The 15,884-nt window shown below is 39.7% G+C and overlaps 11 non-coding genes across 11 annotated transcripts; all 11 read right to left on the bottom strand.

The window, feature by feature from the left end:
• Positions 1–1,427: 1,427 nt before the first annotated feature.
• Positions 1,428–1,500, bottom strand: TRNAV-CAC (transfer RNA valine (anticodon CAC)). The gene has a single exon. It is a non-coding gene; the product is annotated as a tRNA-Val (tRNA).
• A 300-nt stretch (positions 1,501–1,800) lies between these two features.
• TRNAP-UGG (transfer RNA proline (anticodon UGG)) lies at positions 1,801–1,872 on the bottom strand. Its single transcript has one exon. It is a non-coding gene; the product is annotated as a tRNA-Pro (tRNA).
• A 2,167-nt stretch (positions 1,873–4,039) lies between these two features.
• Positions 4,040–4,112, bottom strand: TRNAV-CAC (transfer RNA valine (anticodon CAC)). The gene has a single exon. It is a non-coding gene; the product is annotated as a tRNA-Val (tRNA).
• Positions 4,113–4,412: 300 nt separating this feature from the next.
• Positions 4,413–4,484, bottom strand: TRNAP-UGG (transfer RNA proline (anticodon UGG)). The gene has a single exon. It is a non-coding gene; the product is annotated as a tRNA-Pro (tRNA).
• A 2,160-nt stretch (positions 4,485–6,644) lies between these two features.
• On the bottom strand, positions 6,645–6,717 carry TRNAV-CAC (transfer RNA valine (anticodon CAC)). Its single transcript has one exon. It is a non-coding gene; the product is annotated as a tRNA-Val (tRNA).
• A 300-nt stretch (positions 6,718–7,017) lies between these two features.
• Positions 7,018–7,089, bottom strand: TRNAP-UGG (transfer RNA proline (anticodon UGG)). Its single transcript has one exon. It is a non-coding gene; the product is annotated as a tRNA-Pro (tRNA).
• A 2,167-nt stretch (positions 7,090–9,256) lies between these two features.
• Positions 9,257–9,329, bottom strand: TRNAV-CAC (transfer RNA valine (anticodon CAC)). The gene has a single exon. It is a non-coding gene; the product is annotated as a tRNA-Val (tRNA).
• A 300-nt stretch (positions 9,330–9,629) lies between these two features.
• On the bottom strand, positions 9,630–9,701 carry TRNAP-UGG (transfer RNA proline (anticodon UGG)). Its single transcript has one exon. It is a non-coding gene; the product is annotated as a tRNA-Pro (tRNA).
• A 2,148-nt stretch (positions 9,702–11,849) lies between these two features.
• TRNAV-CAC (transfer RNA valine (anticodon CAC)) lies at positions 11,850–11,922 on the bottom strand. Its single transcript has one exon. It is a non-coding gene; the product is annotated as a tRNA-Val (tRNA).
• Positions 11,923–14,453: 2,531 nt separating this feature from the next.
• TRNAV-CAC (transfer RNA valine (anticodon CAC)) lies at positions 14,454–14,526 on the bottom strand. The gene has a single exon. It is a non-coding gene; the product is annotated as a tRNA-Val (tRNA).
• Positions 14,527–14,826: 300 nt separating this feature from the next.
• Positions 14,827–14,898, bottom strand: TRNAP-UGG (transfer RNA proline (anticodon UGG)). The gene has a single exon. It is a non-coding gene; the product is annotated as a tRNA-Pro (tRNA).
• Between the last annotated feature and the right edge of the window lie 986 nt (positions 14,899–15,884).

The raw sequence follows: 15,884 nt of genomic DNA, 5'->3' as shown, positions 1-15,884 counted from the left end.
GTAAATTAACAAAAGCAGTGCTTATTCATCACTTACTCTAATGTCCTTACTGTCCAGAAAGCTCTGCCTAAGTATGCTTTTTTTCTTTTTCAGTGAAATTCTAAATGTTTTTACTGCCCAGTCTATGGCAGTAGAATGCTGCTTATGATGCCACATTTTGTTGAATCACCAAGGTACAACTACAGAGGAATATATGAGTCTGAACGACATGGAACTCTTAGCTAACACATCACAATGTGTGATGCTTGCCAACCAAGCACTAGATTCTGGAGCGCTGATGATCAGAACATTCTGCTCCTGAAGGAAAGGAAAGACAGCTTGATGGAAAATAAAGTCTCAGTTTATAGTAACGCTCTCTCTCTCCCAATATCTATCTATCTATCTATCTATCTATCTATCTATCTATCTATCTATCTATCTATCTATCTATCTATCTATCTATCTATCTATCTATCTATCTATCTATCTATCTATCTATCTATCTATCTATCTATCTATCTATCTATCTATCTATCTATCTATCTATCTATCTATCTATCTATCTATCTATCTTTATATATGGATACCTGCGTACACATACATATAGATATGCCATGCATTCCTTTAGATTTGTTCCAACCTCTTACCATTTATTTGAGAATCCCTACTTTTCAAGTGACTGCAAATGAAGTCATTTCCGGCACTTTTTGGCCGGTGCAAGGTAAAAAAAACACATGACAACTTTTAATAAAAATCATTGGTCTCTTTGTTAACGCGCACTGTCAAACATGGGGCTTTCACACGTCAGGTAAACATGATAACCAATACACAACAGAAGCAGATGTAGATTGCTTATCAATGCCGGGATAGAACAGTTGTGAATTGAGTAGAAGAAGGGCCCCTGAATTGATACTTATTATATACAGCCTGTAAGATAATGAAAAATGCAGGCTAGGAAAGGAGATGCAAATATCAATGTATTAGAAAAATACATAAAGAGGAGTGATTTGCTTTTATTCATTCAAGGCTAGAAAAAATCAACATACTATTGCAAGCATTCATACACCACCTAATAGAAATAAACAATTCTGACATTAAACTTAAAGGTGACGATGCATTTGTATCATCACCTTGAGAAGGGTCACCGAGGAATTGAGCCCAGGGCTTCTGCACTTAAACACCAGAAACACTCCACTAAACTAAGATGCCTGTTGGTGCCAACAATTCCCAAAGTTAATGCGTGTTCTAGGTGAGCAATGAACAGAATGCAGGGCTCTTTTCAAAGCGAGGTCTGTGAATCAACAGATACATCCACATGCCAATTACTTTAGTGTTTTTAAGAGAATTCACTTTCTTGGAACGAGTCTGCATGAAACCATCTTCAGGGCCTGGACAATTTCATGGCAAAACGGCACCTCTCAACATTGCAGCCAAGACAATATAACAACTGTTTCTGCCCGGTTTCGAACCGGGGACCTTTCGCGTGTGAGGCGAACGTGATAACCACTACACTACAGAAACAGATGTCTACAGTTGATTCTTCTGTGATGAAACTTCTCAAAACAGGCTATTCCAAGGGCCTCTGGTTTTAGATTTCTTTCATGCAACCTTCCCAGACAGCCCTAGCCGAACGCTTGTATATGCCATGCAAGTTCAGCATTTTTGCAAAATGCTTAAAGAGAAATGTTTCCTATTTGCTCAGGCAGGGCAAGGTTAAAAGCATGAGACTCTAGCAAATATTCATCCACTACTGCTAAGAGAAAATTGATATTGGCTTTGAAATGCATACTGCAATACTACTTTAAAAAAGCACCAATGAAAGGGCTCGTCCGGGATTTGAACCCGGGACCTCTCGCACCCAAAGCGAGAATCATACCCCTAGACCAACGAGCCTTCGAAAGGCCCGCACCTCTGAAAAGCTAATACCAGCTCTAAGCACGCAATGAAGATCATGCTGGGGACTTTTTCATGCTTGGTCTGTGAATATACATGAAATTCAGTGTCAACTTACCCTTTCTCAAATGATATCACTATCATTTATAAGTGTCCCCTTTTATTTTGTCCCAGCATTGGACACGTCTTACAGAAAGTCAGCACTTATTTATCTATTTCTGCATTGGCTAGACCCTAAAGAGAAAGGATAAAAAGCTGTTCATAGCAACATAAGAAACACATGTTGCATTTTCTCTCAAATGCTTATTCCCTTTGTGCAAATCGGAATGCCAAGATGAATAACTGGGCCACAGATTCTGGCTAATTATCTTTCCCTTGAATGCAAGTAGCAATAAAAACGGCCTAATGCAGGACTAAAGCATTCCTTGCAAGCCTCTAACATCATAACATAACTGAGCTGCTGGTAGCAAGCTAAGCAATACCTTCCCAAAATGAGAAGTACATGTGCTAATCCGCTCAATCAGCGCTCGATCAGGCTCGATCAGGCGAGATATAGAAAAGGTGGAAAGGGTCCAAATGGCTGTCCCTTCCTTTTTAGTGTGGGTCCTTCTGACTATCATAGGATTGCTTGTAAGAGTGGCCAGGGTCAGAGAAAAAACTTTCAACCCTTCTTAGTGTTCTATCCAGAAGCAGGCATTTTCTGTGCCTTTAATTTCAGGCTTTTCCCAGCAGTCTCTGTTCTGCCTATGTAAATTAACAAAAGCAGTGCTTATTCATCACTTACTCTAATGTCCTTACTGTCCAGAAAGCTCTGCCTAAGTATGCTTTTTTTCTTTTTCAGTGAAATTCTAAATGTTTTTTCCGCCCAGTCTATGGCAGTAGAATGCTGCTTATGATGCCACATTTTGTTGAATCACCAAGGTACAACTACAGAGGAATATATGAGTCTGAACGACATGGAACTCTTAGCTAACACATCACAATGTGTGATGCTTGCCAACCAAGCACTAGATTCTGGAGCGCTGATGATCAGAACATTCTGCTCCTGAAGGAAAGGAAAGACAGCTTGATAGAAAATAAAGTCTCAGTTTATAGTAACGCTCTCTCTCTCCCAATATCTATCTATCTATCTATCTATCTATCTATCTATCTATCTATCTATCTATCTATCTATCTATCTATCTATCTATCTATCTATCTATCTATCTATCTATCTATCTATCTATCTATCTATCTATCTATCTATCTATCTATCTATCTATCTATCTATCTATCTATCTATCTATCTATCTTTATATATGGATACCTGCGTACACATACATATAGATATGCCATGCATTCCTTTAGATTTGTTCCAACCTCTTACCATTTATTTGAGAATCCCTACTTTTCAAGTGACTGCAAATGAAGTCATTTCCGGCACTTTTTGGCCGGTGCAAGGTAACAAAAACACATGACAACTTTTAATAAAAATCATTGGTCTCTTTGTTAACGCGCACTGTCAAACATGGGGCTTTCACACGTCAGGTAAACATGATAACCAATACACAACAGAAGCAGATGTAGATTGCTTATCAATGCCGGGATAGAACAGTTGTGAATTGAGTAGAAGAAGGGCCCCTGAATTGATACTTATTATATACAGCCTGTAAGATAATGAAAAATGCAGGCTAGGAAAGGAGATGCAAATATCAATGTATTAGAAAAATACATAAAGAGGAGTGATTTGCTTTTATTCATTCAAGGCTAGAAAAAATCAACATACTATTGCAAGCATTCATACACCACCAAATAGAAATAAACAATTCTGACATTAAACGTAAAGGTGACGATGCATTTGTATCATCACCTTGAGAAGGGTCACCGAGGAATTGAGCCCAGGGCTTCTGCACTTAAACACCAGAAACACTCCACTAAACTAAGATGCCTGTTGGTGCCAACAATTCCCAAAGTTAATGCGTGTTCTAGGTGAGCAATGAACAGAATGCAGGGCTCTTTTCAAAGCGAGGTCTGTGAATCAACAGATACATCCACATGCCAATTACTTTAGTGTTTTTAGGAGAATTCACTTTCTTGGAACGAGTCTGCATGAAACCATCTTCAGGGCCTGGACAATTTCATGGCAAAACGGCACCTCTCAACATTGCAGCCAAGACAATATAACAACTTTTTCTGCCCGGTTTCGAACCGGGGACCTTTCGCGTGTGAGGCGAACGTGATAACCACTACACTACAGAAACAGATGTCTACAGTTGATTCTTCTGTGATGAAATTTCTCAAAACAGGCTATTCCAAGGGCCTCTGGTTTTAGATTTCTTTCATGCAACCTTCCCAGACAGCCCTAGCTGAACGCTTGTATATGCCATGCAAGTTCAGCATTTTTGCAAAATGCTTAAAGAGAAATGTTTCCTAGTTGCTCAGGCAGGGCAAGGTTAAAAGCATGAGACTCTAGCAAATATTCATCCACTACTGCAAAGAGAAAATTGATATTGGCTTTGAAATGCATACTGCAATACTACTTTAAAAAAGCACCAATGAAAGGGCTCGTCCGGGATTTGAACCCGGGACCTCTCGCACCCAAAGCGAGAATCATACCCCTAGACCAACGAGCCTTCGAAAGGCCCGCACCTCTGAAAAGCTAATACCAGCTCTAAGCACGCAATGAAGATCATGCTGGGGACTTTTTCATGCTTGGTCTGTGAATATACATGAAATTCAGTGTCAACTTACCCTTTCACAAATGATATCACTATCATTTATAAGTGTCCCCTTTTATTTTGTCCCAGCATTGGACACGTCTTACAGAAAGTCAGCACTTATTTATCTATTTCTGCATTGGCTAGACCCTAAAGAGAAAGAATAAAAAGCTGTTCATAGCAACATAAGAAACACATGTTGCATTTTCTCTCAAATGCTTATTCCCTTTGTGCAAATCGGAATGCCAAGGTGAATAACTGGGCCACAGATTCTGGCTAATTATCTTTCCCTTGAATGCAAGTAGCAATAAAAACGGCCTAATGCAGGACTAAAGCATTCCTTGCAAGCCTCTAACATCATAACATAACTGAGCTGCTGGTAGCAAGCTAAGCAATACCTTCCCAAAATGAGAAGTACATGTGCTAATCCGCTCAATCAGCGCTCGATCAGGTTGCGATCAGGCGAGATATAGAAAAGGTGGAAAGGGTCCAAATGACTGTCCCTTCCTTTTCAGGGTGGGTCCTTCTGACTATCATAGGATTGCTTGTAAGAGTGGCCAGGGTCAGAGAAAAAACTTTCAACCCTTCTTAGTGTTCTATCCAGAAGCAGGCATTTTCTGTGCCTTTAATTTCAGGCTTTTCCCAGCAGTCTCTGTTCTGCCTATGTAAATTAACAAAAGCAGTGCTTATTCATCACTTACTCTAATGTCCTTACTGTCCAGAAAGCTCTGCCTAAGTATGCTTTTTTTCTTTTTCAGTGAAATTCTAAATGTTTTTACTGCCCAGTCTATGGCAGTAGAATGCTGCTTATGATGCCACATTTTGTTGAATCACCAAGGTACAACTACAGAGGAATATATGAGTCTGAACGACATGGAACTCTTAGCTAACACATCACAATGTGTGATGCTTGCCAACCAAGCACTAGATTCTGGAGCGCTGATGATCAGAACATTCTGCTCCTGAAGGAAAGGAAAGACAGCTTGATGGAAAATAAAGTCTCAGTTTATAGTAACGCTCTCTCTCTCCCAATATCTATCTATCTATCTATCTATCTATCTATCTATCTATCTATCTATCTATCTATCTATCTATCTATCTATCTATCTATCTATCTATCTATCTATCTATCTATCTATCTATCTATCTATCTATCTATCTATCTATCTATCTATCTATCTATCTATCTATCTATCTATCTTTATATATGGATACCTGCGTACACATACATATAGATATGCCATGCATTCCTTTAGATTTGTTCCAACCTCTTACCATTTATTTGAGAATCCCTACTTTTCAAGTGACTGCAAATGAAGTCATTTCCGGCACTTTTTGGCCGGTGCAAGGTAAAAAAAACACATGACAACTTTTAATAAAAATCATTGGTCTCTTTGTTAACGCGCACTGTCAAACATGGGGCTTTCACACGTCAGGTAAACATGATAACCAATACACAACAGAAGCAGATGTAGATTGCTTATCAATGCCGGGATAGAACAGTTGTGAATTGAGTAGAAGAAGGGCCCCTGAATTGATACTTATTATATACAGCCTGTAAGATAATGAAAAATGCAGGCTAGGAAAGGAGATGCAAATATCAATGTATTAGAAAAATACATAAAGAGGAGTGATTTGCTTTTATTCATTCAAGGCTAGAAAAAATCAACATACTATTGCAAGCATTCATACACCACCTAATAGAAATAAACAATTCTGACATTAAACTTAAAGGTGACGATGCATTTGTATCATCACCTTGAGAAGGGTCACCGAGGAATTGAGCCCAGGGCTTCTGCACTTAAACACCAGAAACACTCCACTAAACTAAGATGCCTGTTGGTGCCAACAATTCCCAAAGTTAATGCGTGTTCTAGGTGAGCAATGAACAGAATGCAGGGCTCTTTTCAAAGCGAGGTCTGTGAATCAACAGATACATCCACATGCCAATTACTTTAGTGTTTTTAAGAGAATTCACTTTCTTGGAACGAGTCTGCATGAAACCATCTTCAGGGCCTGGACAATTTCATGGCAAAACGGCACCTCTCAACATTGCAGCCAAGACAATATAACAACTGTTTCTGCCCGGTTTCGAACCGGGGACCTTTCGCGTGTGAGGCGAACGTGATAACCACTACACTACAGAAACAGATGTCTACAGTTGATTCTTCTGTGATGAAACTTCTCAAAACAGGCTATTCCAAGGGCCTCTGGTTTTAGATTTCTTTCATGCAACCTTCCCAGACAGCCCTAGCCGAACGCTTGTATATGCCATGCAAGTTCAGCATTTTTGCAAAATGCTTAAAGAGAAATGTTTCCTATTTGCTCAGGCAGGGCAAGGTTAAAAGCATGAGACTCTAGCAAATATTCATCCACTACTGCAAAGAGAAAATTGATATTGGCTTTGAAATGCATACTGCAATACTACTTTAAAAAAGCACCAATGAAAGGGCTCGTCCGGGATTTGAACCCGGGACCTCTCGCACCCAAAGCGAGAATCATACCCCTAGACCAACGAGCCTTCGAAAGGCCCGCACCTCTGAAAAGCTAATACCAGCTCTAAGCACGCAATGAAGATCATGCTGGGGACTTTTTCATGCTTGGTCTGTGAATATACATGAAATTCAGTGTCAACTTACCCTTTCTCAAATGATATCACTATCATTTATAAGTGTCCCCTTTTATTTTGTCCCAGCATTGGACACGTCTTACAGAAAGTCAGCACTTATTTATCTATTTCTGCATTGGCTAGACCCTAAAGAGAAAGGATAAAAAGCTGTTCATAGCAACATAAGAAACACATGTTGCATTTTCTCTCAAATGCTTATTCCCTTTGTGCAAATCGGAATGCCAAGATGAATAACTGGGCCACAGATTCTGGCTAATTATCTTTCCCTTGAATGCAAGTAGCAATAAAAACGGCCTAATGCAGGACTAAAGCATTCCTTGCAAGCCTCTAACATCATAACATAACTGAGCTGCTGGTAGCAAGCTAAGCAATACCTTCCCAAAATGAGAAGTACATGTGCTAATCCGCTCAATCAGCGCTCGATCAGGCTCGATCAGGCGAGATATAGAAAAGGTGGAAAGGGTCCAAATGGCTGTCCCTTCCTTTTTAGTGTGGGTCCTTCTGACTATCATAGGATTGCTTGTAAGAGTGGCCAGGGTCAGAGAAAAAACTTTCAACCCTTCTTAGTGTTCTATCCAGAAGCAGGCATTTTCTGTGCCTTTAATTTCAGGCTTTTCCCAGCAGTCTCTGTTCTGCCTATGTAAATTAACAAAAGCAGTGCTTATTCATCACTTACTCTAATGTCCTTACTGTCCAGAAAGCTCTGCCTAAGTATGCTTTTTTTCTTTTTCAGTGAAATTCTAAATGTTTTTTCCGCCCAGTCTATGGCAGTAGAATGCTGCTTATGATGCCACATTTTGTTGAATCACCAAGGTACAACTACAGAGGAATATATGAGTCTGAACGACATGGAACTCTTAGCTAACACATCACAATGTGTGATGCTTGCCAACCAAGCACTAGATTCTGGAGCGCTGATGATCAGAACATTCTGCTCCTGAAGGAAAGGAAAGACAGCTTGATAGAAAATAAAGTCTCAGTTTATAGTAACGCTCTCTCTCTCCCAATATCTATCTATCTATCTATCTATCTATCTATCTATCTATCTATCTATCTATCTATCTATCTATCTATCTATCTATCTATCTATCTATCTATCTATCTATCTATCTATCTATCTATCTATCTATCTATCTATCTATCTATCTATCTATCTATCTATCTATCTATCTATCTATCTATCTTTATATATGGATACCTGCGTACACATACATATAGATATGCCATGCATTCCTTTAGATTTGTTCCAACCTCTTACCATTTATTTGAGAATCCCTACTTTTCAAGTGACTGCAAATGAAGTCATTTCCGGCACTTTTTGGCCGGTGCAAGGTAACAAAAACACATGACAACTTTTAATAAAAATCATTGGTCTCTTTGTTAACGCGCACTGTCAAACATGGGGCTTTCACACGTCAGGTAAACATGATAACCAATACACAACAGAAGCAGATGTAGATTGCTTATCAATGCCGGGATAGAACAGTTGTGAATTGAGTAGAAGAAGGGCCCCTGAATTGATACTTATTATATACAGCCTGTAAGATAATGAAAAATGCAGGCTAGGAAAGGAGATGCAAATATCAATGTATTAGAAAAATACATAAAGAGGAGTGATTTGCTTTTATTCATTCAAGGCTAGAAAAAATCAACATACTATTGCAAGCATTCATACACCACCAAATAGAAATAAACAATTCTGACATTAAACGTAAAGGTGACGATGCATTTGTATCATCACCTTGAGAAGGGTCACCGAGGAATTGAGCCCAGGGCTTCTGCACTTAAACACCAGAAACACTCCACTAAACTAAGATGCCTGTTGGTGCCAACAATTCCCAAAGTTAATGCGTGTTCTAGGTGAGCAATGAACAGAATGCAGGGCTCTTTTCAAAGCGAGGTCTGTGAATCAACAGATACATCCACATGCCAATTACTTTAGTGTTTTTAGGAGAATTCACTTTCTTGGAACGAGTCTGCATGAAACCATCTTCAGGGCCTGGACAATTTCATGGCAAAACGGCACCTCTCAACATTGCAGCCAAGACAATATAACAACTTTTTCTGCCCGGTTTCGAACCGGGGACCTTTCGCGTGTGAGGCGAACGTGATAACCACTACACTACAGAAACAGATGTCTACAGTTGATTCTTCTGTGATGAAATTTCTCAAAACAGGCTATTCCAAGGGCCTCTGGTTTTAGATTTCTTTCATGCAACCTTCCCAGACAGCCCTAGCTGAACGCTTGTATATGCCATGCAAGTTCAGCATTTTTGCAAAATGCTTAAAGAGAAATGTTTCCTAGTTGCTCAGGCAGGGCAAGGTTAAAAGCATGAGACTCTAGCAAATATTCATCCACTACTGCAAAGAGAAAATTGATATTGGCTTTGAAATGCATACTGCAATACTACTTTAAAAAAGCACCAATGAAAGGGCTCGTCCGGGATTTGAACCCGGGACCTCTCGCACCCAAAGCGAGAATCATACCCCTAGACCAACGAGCCTTCGAAAGGCCCGCACCTCTGAAAAGCTAATACCAGCTCTAAGCACGCAATGAAGATCATGCTGGGGACTTTTTCATGCTTGGTCTGTGAATATACATGAAATTCAGTGTCAACTTACCCTTTCTCAAATGATATCACTATCATTTATAAGTGTCCCCTTTTATTTTGTCCCAGCATTGGACACGTCTTACAGAAAGTCAGCACTTATTTATCTATTTCTGCATTGGCTAGACCCTAAAGAGAAAGAATAAAAAGCTGTTCATAGCAACATAAGAAACACATGTTGCATTTTCTCTCAAATGCTTATTCCCTTTGTGCAAATCGGAATGCCAAGGTGAATAACTGGGCCACAGATTCTGGCTAATTATCTTTCCCTTGAATGCAAGTAGCAATAAAAACGGCCTAATGCAGGACTAAAGCATTCCTTGCAAGCCTCTAACATCATAACATAACTGAGCTGCTGGTAGCAAGCTAAGCAATACCTTCCCAAAATGAGAAGTACATGTGCTAATCCGCTCAATCAGCGCTCGATCAGGTTGCGATCAGGCGAGATATAGAAAAGGTGGAAAGGGTCCAAATGGCTGTCCCTTCCTTTTCAGGGTGGGTCCTTCTGACTATCATAGGATTGCTTGTAAGAGTGGCCAGGGTCAGAGAAAAAACTTTCAACCCTTCTTAGTGTTCTATCCAGAAGCAGGCATTTTCTGTGCCTTTAATTTCAGGCTTTTCCCAGCAGTCTCTGTTCTGCCTATGTAAATTAACAAAAGCAGTGCTTATTCATCACTTACTCTAATGTCCTTACTGTCCAGAAAGCTCTGCCTAAGTATGCTTTTTTTCTTTTTCAGTGAAATTCTAAATGTTTTTACTGCCCAGTCTATGGCAGTAGAATGCTGCTTATGATGCCACATTTTGTTGAATCACCAAGGTACAACTACAGAGGAATATATGAGTCTGAACGACATGGAACTCTTAGCTAACACATCACAATGTGTGATGCTTGCCAACCAAGCACTAGATTCTGGAGCGCTGATGATCAGAACATTCTGCTCCTGAAGGAAAGGAAAGACAGCTTGATGGAAAATAAAGTCTCAGTTTATAGTAACGCTCTCTCTCTCCCAATATCTATCTATCTATCTATCTATCTATCTATCTATCTATCTATCTATCTATCTATCTATCTATCTATCTATCTATCTATCTATCTATCTATCTATCTATCTATCTATCTATCTATCTATCTATCTATCTATCTATCTATCTATCTATCTATCTATCTTTATATATGGATACCTGCGTACACATACATATAGATATGCCATGCATTCCTTTAGATTTGTTCCAACCTCTTACCATTTATTTGAGAATCCCTACTTTTCAAGTGACTGCAAATGAAGTCATTTCCGGCACTTTTTGGCCGGTGCAAGGTAACAAAAACACATGGCAACTTTTAATAAAAATCATTGGTCTCTTTGTTAACGCGCACTGTCAAACATGGGGCTTTCACACGTCAGGTAAACATGATAACCAATACACAACAGAAGCAGATGTAGATTGCTTATCAATGCCGGGATAGAACAGTTGTGAATTGAGTAGAAGAAGGGCCCCTGAATTGATACTTATTATATACAGCCTGTAAGATAATGAAAAATGCAGGCTAGGAAAGGAGATGCAAATATCAATGTATTAGAAAAATACATAAAGAGGAGTGATTTGCTTTTATTCATTCAAGGCTAGAAAAAATCAACATACTATTGCAAGCATTCATACACCACCAAATAGAAATAAACAATTCTGACATTAAACGTAAAGGTGGCGATGCATTTGTATCATCACCTTGAGAAGGGTCACCGAGGAATTGAGCCCAGGGCTTCTGCACTTAAACACCAGAAACACTCCACTAAACTAAGATGCCTGTTGGTGCCAACAATTCCCAAAGTTAATGCGTGTTCTAGGTGAGCAATGAACAGAATGCAGGGCTCTTTTCAAAGCGAGGTCTGTGAATCAACAGATACATCCACATGCCAATTACTTTAGTGTTTTTAAGAGAATTCACTTTCTTGGAACGAGTCTGCATGAAACCATCTTCAGGGCCTGGACAATTTCATGGCAAAACGGCACCTCTCAACATTGCAGCCAAGACAATATAACAACTGTTTCTGCCCGGTTTCGAACCGGGGACCTTTCGCGTGTGAGGCGAACGTGATAACCACTACACTACAGAAACAGATGTCTACAGTTGATTCTTCTGTGATGAAACTTCTCAAAACAGGCTATTCCAAGGGCCTCTGGTTTTAGATTTCTTTCATGCAACCTTCCCAGACAGCCCTAGCTGAACGCTTGTATATGCCATGCAAGTTCAGCATTTTTGCAAAATGCTTAAAGAGAAATGTTTCCTATTTGCTCAGGCAGGGCAAGGTTAAAAGCATGAGACTCTAGCAAATATTCATCCACTACTGCAAAGAGAAAATTGATATTGGCTTTGAAATGCATACTGCAATACTACTTTAAAAAAGCACCAATGAAAGGGCTCGTGCGGGATTTGAACCCGGTACCTCTCGCACCCAAAGCGAGAATCATACCCCTAGACCAACGAGCCTTCGAAAGGCCCGCACCTCTGAAAAGCTAATACCAGCTCTAAGCACGCAATGAAGATCATGCTGGGGACTTTTTCATGCTTGGTCTGTGAATATACATGAAATTCAGTGTCAACTTACCCTTTCTCAAATGATATCACTATCATTTATAAGTGTCCCCTTTTATTTTGTCCCAGCATTGGACACGTCTTACAGAAAGTCAGCACTTATTTATCTATTTCTGCATTGGCTAGACCCTAAAGAGAAAGGATAAAAAGCTGTTCATAGCAACATAAGAAACACATGTTGCATTTTCTCTCAAATGCTTATTCCCTTTGTGCAAATCGGAATGCCAAGATGAATAACTGGGCCACAGATTCTGGCTAATTATCTTTCCCTTGAATGCAAGTAGCAATAAAAACGGCCTAATGCAGGACTAAAGCATTCCTTGCAAGCCTCTAACATCATAACATAACTGAGCTGCTGGTAGCAAGCTAAGCAATACCTTCCCAAAATGAGAAGTACATGTGCTAATCCGCTCAATCAGCGCTCGATCAGGCTCGATCAGGCGAGATATAGAAAAGGTGGAAAGGGTCCAAATGGCTGTCCCTTCCTTTTTAGTGTGGGTCCTTCTGACTATCATAGGATTGCTTGTAAGAGTGGCCAGGGTCAGAGAAAAAACTTTCAACCCTTCTTAGTGTTCTATCCAGAAGCAGGCATTTTCTGGGCCTTTAATTTCAGGCTTTTCCCAGCAGTCTCTGTTCTGCCTATGTAAATTAACAAAAGCAGTGCTTATTCATCACTTACTCTAATGTCCTTACTGTCCAGAAAGCTCTGCCTAAGTATGCTTTTTTTCTTTTTCAGTGAAATTCTAAATGTTTTTTCCGCCCAGTCTATGGCAGTAGAATGCTGCTTATGATGCCACATTTTGTTGAATCACCAAGGTACAACTACAGAGGAATATATGAGTCTGAACGACATGGAACTCTTAGCTAACACATCACAATGTGTGATGCTTGCCAACCAAGCACTAGATTCTGGAGCGCTGATGATCAGAACATTCTGCTCCTGAAGGAAAGGAAAGACAGCTTGATGGAAAATAAAGTCTCAGTTTATAGTAACGCTCTCTCTCTCCCAATATCTATCTATCTATCTATCTATCTATCTATCTATCTATCTATCTATCTATCTATCTATCTATCTATCTATCTATCTATCTATCTATCTATCTATCTATCTATCTATCTATCTATCTATCTATCTATCTATCTATCTATCTATCTATCTATCTATCTATCTATCTATCTTTATATATGGATACCTGCGTACACATACATATAGATATGCCATGCATTCCTTTAGATTTGTTCCAACCTCTTACCATTTATTTGAGAATCCCTACTTTTCAAGTGACTGCAAATGAAGTCATTTCCGGCACTTTTTGGCCGGTGCAAGGTAACAAAAACACATGACAACTGTTAATAAAAATCATTGGTCTCTTTGTTAACGCGCACTGTCAAACATGGGGCTTTCACACGTCAGGTAAACATGATAACCAATACACAACAGAAGCAGATGTAGATTGCTTATCAATGCCGGGATAGAACAGTTGTGAATTGAGTAGAAGAAGGGCCCCTGAATTGATACTTATTATATACAGCCTGTAAGATAATGAAAAATGCAGGCTAGGAAAGGAGATGCAAATATCAATGTATTAGAAAAATACATAAAGAGGAGTGATTTGCTTTTATTCATTCAAGGCTAGAAAAAATCAACATACTATTGCAAGCATTCATACACCACCAAATAGAAATAAACAATTCTGACATTAAACGTAAAGGTGACGATGCATTTGTATCATCACCTTGAGAAGGGTCACCGAGGAATTGAGCCCAGGGCTTCTGCACTTAAACACCAGAAACACTCCACTAAACTAAGATGCCTGTTGGTGCCAACAATTCCCAAAGTTAATGCGTGTTCTAGGTGAGCAATGAACAGAATGCAGGGCTCTTTTCAAAGCGAGGTCTGTGAATCAACAGATACATCCACATGCCAATTACTTTAGTGTTTTTAGGAGAATTCACTTTCTTGGAACGAGTCTGCATGAAACCATCTTCAGGGCCTGGACAATTTCATGGCAAAACGGCACCTCTCAACATTGCAGCCAAGACAATATAACAACTTTTTCTGCCCGGTTTCGAACCGGGGACCTTTCGCGTGTGAGGCGAACGTGATAACCACTACACTACAGAAACAGATGTCTACAGTTGATTCTTCTGTGATGAAATTTCTCAAAACAGGCTATTCCAAGGGCCTCTGGTTTTAGATTTCTTTCATGCAACCTTCCCAGACAGCCCTAGCTGAACGCTTGTATATGCCATGCAAGTTCAGCATTTTTGCAAAATGCTTAAAGAGAAATGTTTCCTAGTTGCTCAGGCAGGGCAAGGTTAAAAGCATGAGACTCTAGCAAATATTCATCCACTACTGCAAAGAGAAAATTGATATTGGCTTTGAAATGCATACTGCAATACTACTTTAAAAAAGCACCAATGAAAGGGCTCGTCCGGGATTTGAACCCGGGACCTCTCGCACCCAAAGCGAGAATCATACCCCTAGACCAACGAGCCTTCGAAAGGCCCGCACCTCTGAAAAGCTAATACCAGCTCTAAGCACGCAATGAAGATCATGCTGGGGACTTTTTCATGCTTGGTCTGTGAATATACATGAAATTCAGTGTCAACTTACCCTTTCACAAATGATATCACTATCATTTATAAGTGTCCCCTTTTATTTTGTCCCAGCATTGGACACGTCTTACAGAAAGTCAGCACTTATTTATCTATTTCTGCATTGGCTAGACCCTAAAGAGAAAGAATAAAAAGCTGTTCATAGCAACATAAGAAACACATGTTGCATTTTCTCTCAAATGCTTATTCCCTTTGTGCAAATCGGAATGCCAAGGTGAATAACTGGGCCACAGATTCTGGCTAATTATCTTTCCCTTGAATGCAAGTAGCAATAAAAACGGCCTAATGCAGGACTAAAGCATTCCTTGCAAGCCTCTAACATCATAACATAACTGAGCTGCTGGTAGCAAGCTAAGCAATACCTTCCCAAAATGAGAAGTACATGTGCTAATCCGCTCAATCAGCGCTCGATCAGGTTGCGATCAGGCGAGATATAGAAAAGGTGGAAAGGGTCCAAATGACTGTCCCTTCCTTTTCAGGGTGGGTCCTTCTGACTATCATAGGATTGCTTGTAAGAGTGGCCAGGGTCAGAGAAAAAACTTTCAACCCTTCTTAGTGTTCTATCCAGAAGCAGGCATTTTCTGTGCCTTTAATTTCAGGCTTTTCCCAGCAGTCTCTGTTCTGCCTATGTAAATTAACAAAAGCAGTGCTTATTCATCACTTACTCTAATGTCCTTACTGTCCAGAAAGCTCTGCCTAAGTATGCTTTTTTTCTTTTTCAGTGAAATTCTAAATGTTTTTACTGCCCAGTCTATGGCAGTAGAATGCTGCTTATGATGCCACATTTTGTTGAATCACCAAGGTACAACTACAGAGGAATATATGAGTCTGAACGACATGGAACTCTTAGCTAACACATCACAATG

The sequence above is a fragment of the Lissotriton vulgaris genome, unplaced genomic scaffold (assembly GCF_964263255.1).
Source record: "Lissotriton vulgaris unplaced genomic scaffold, aLisVul1.2 SCAFFOLD_595, whole genome shotgun sequence".
NCBI classification, from domain to species: domain Eukaryota; kingdom Metazoa; phylum Chordata; class Amphibia; order Caudata; family Salamandridae; genus Lissotriton; species Lissotriton vulgaris.
The sequence above is the reverse complement of the archived record's forward strand: the minus strand, read 5'-3'. Positions and strand labels throughout refer to the sequence as shown.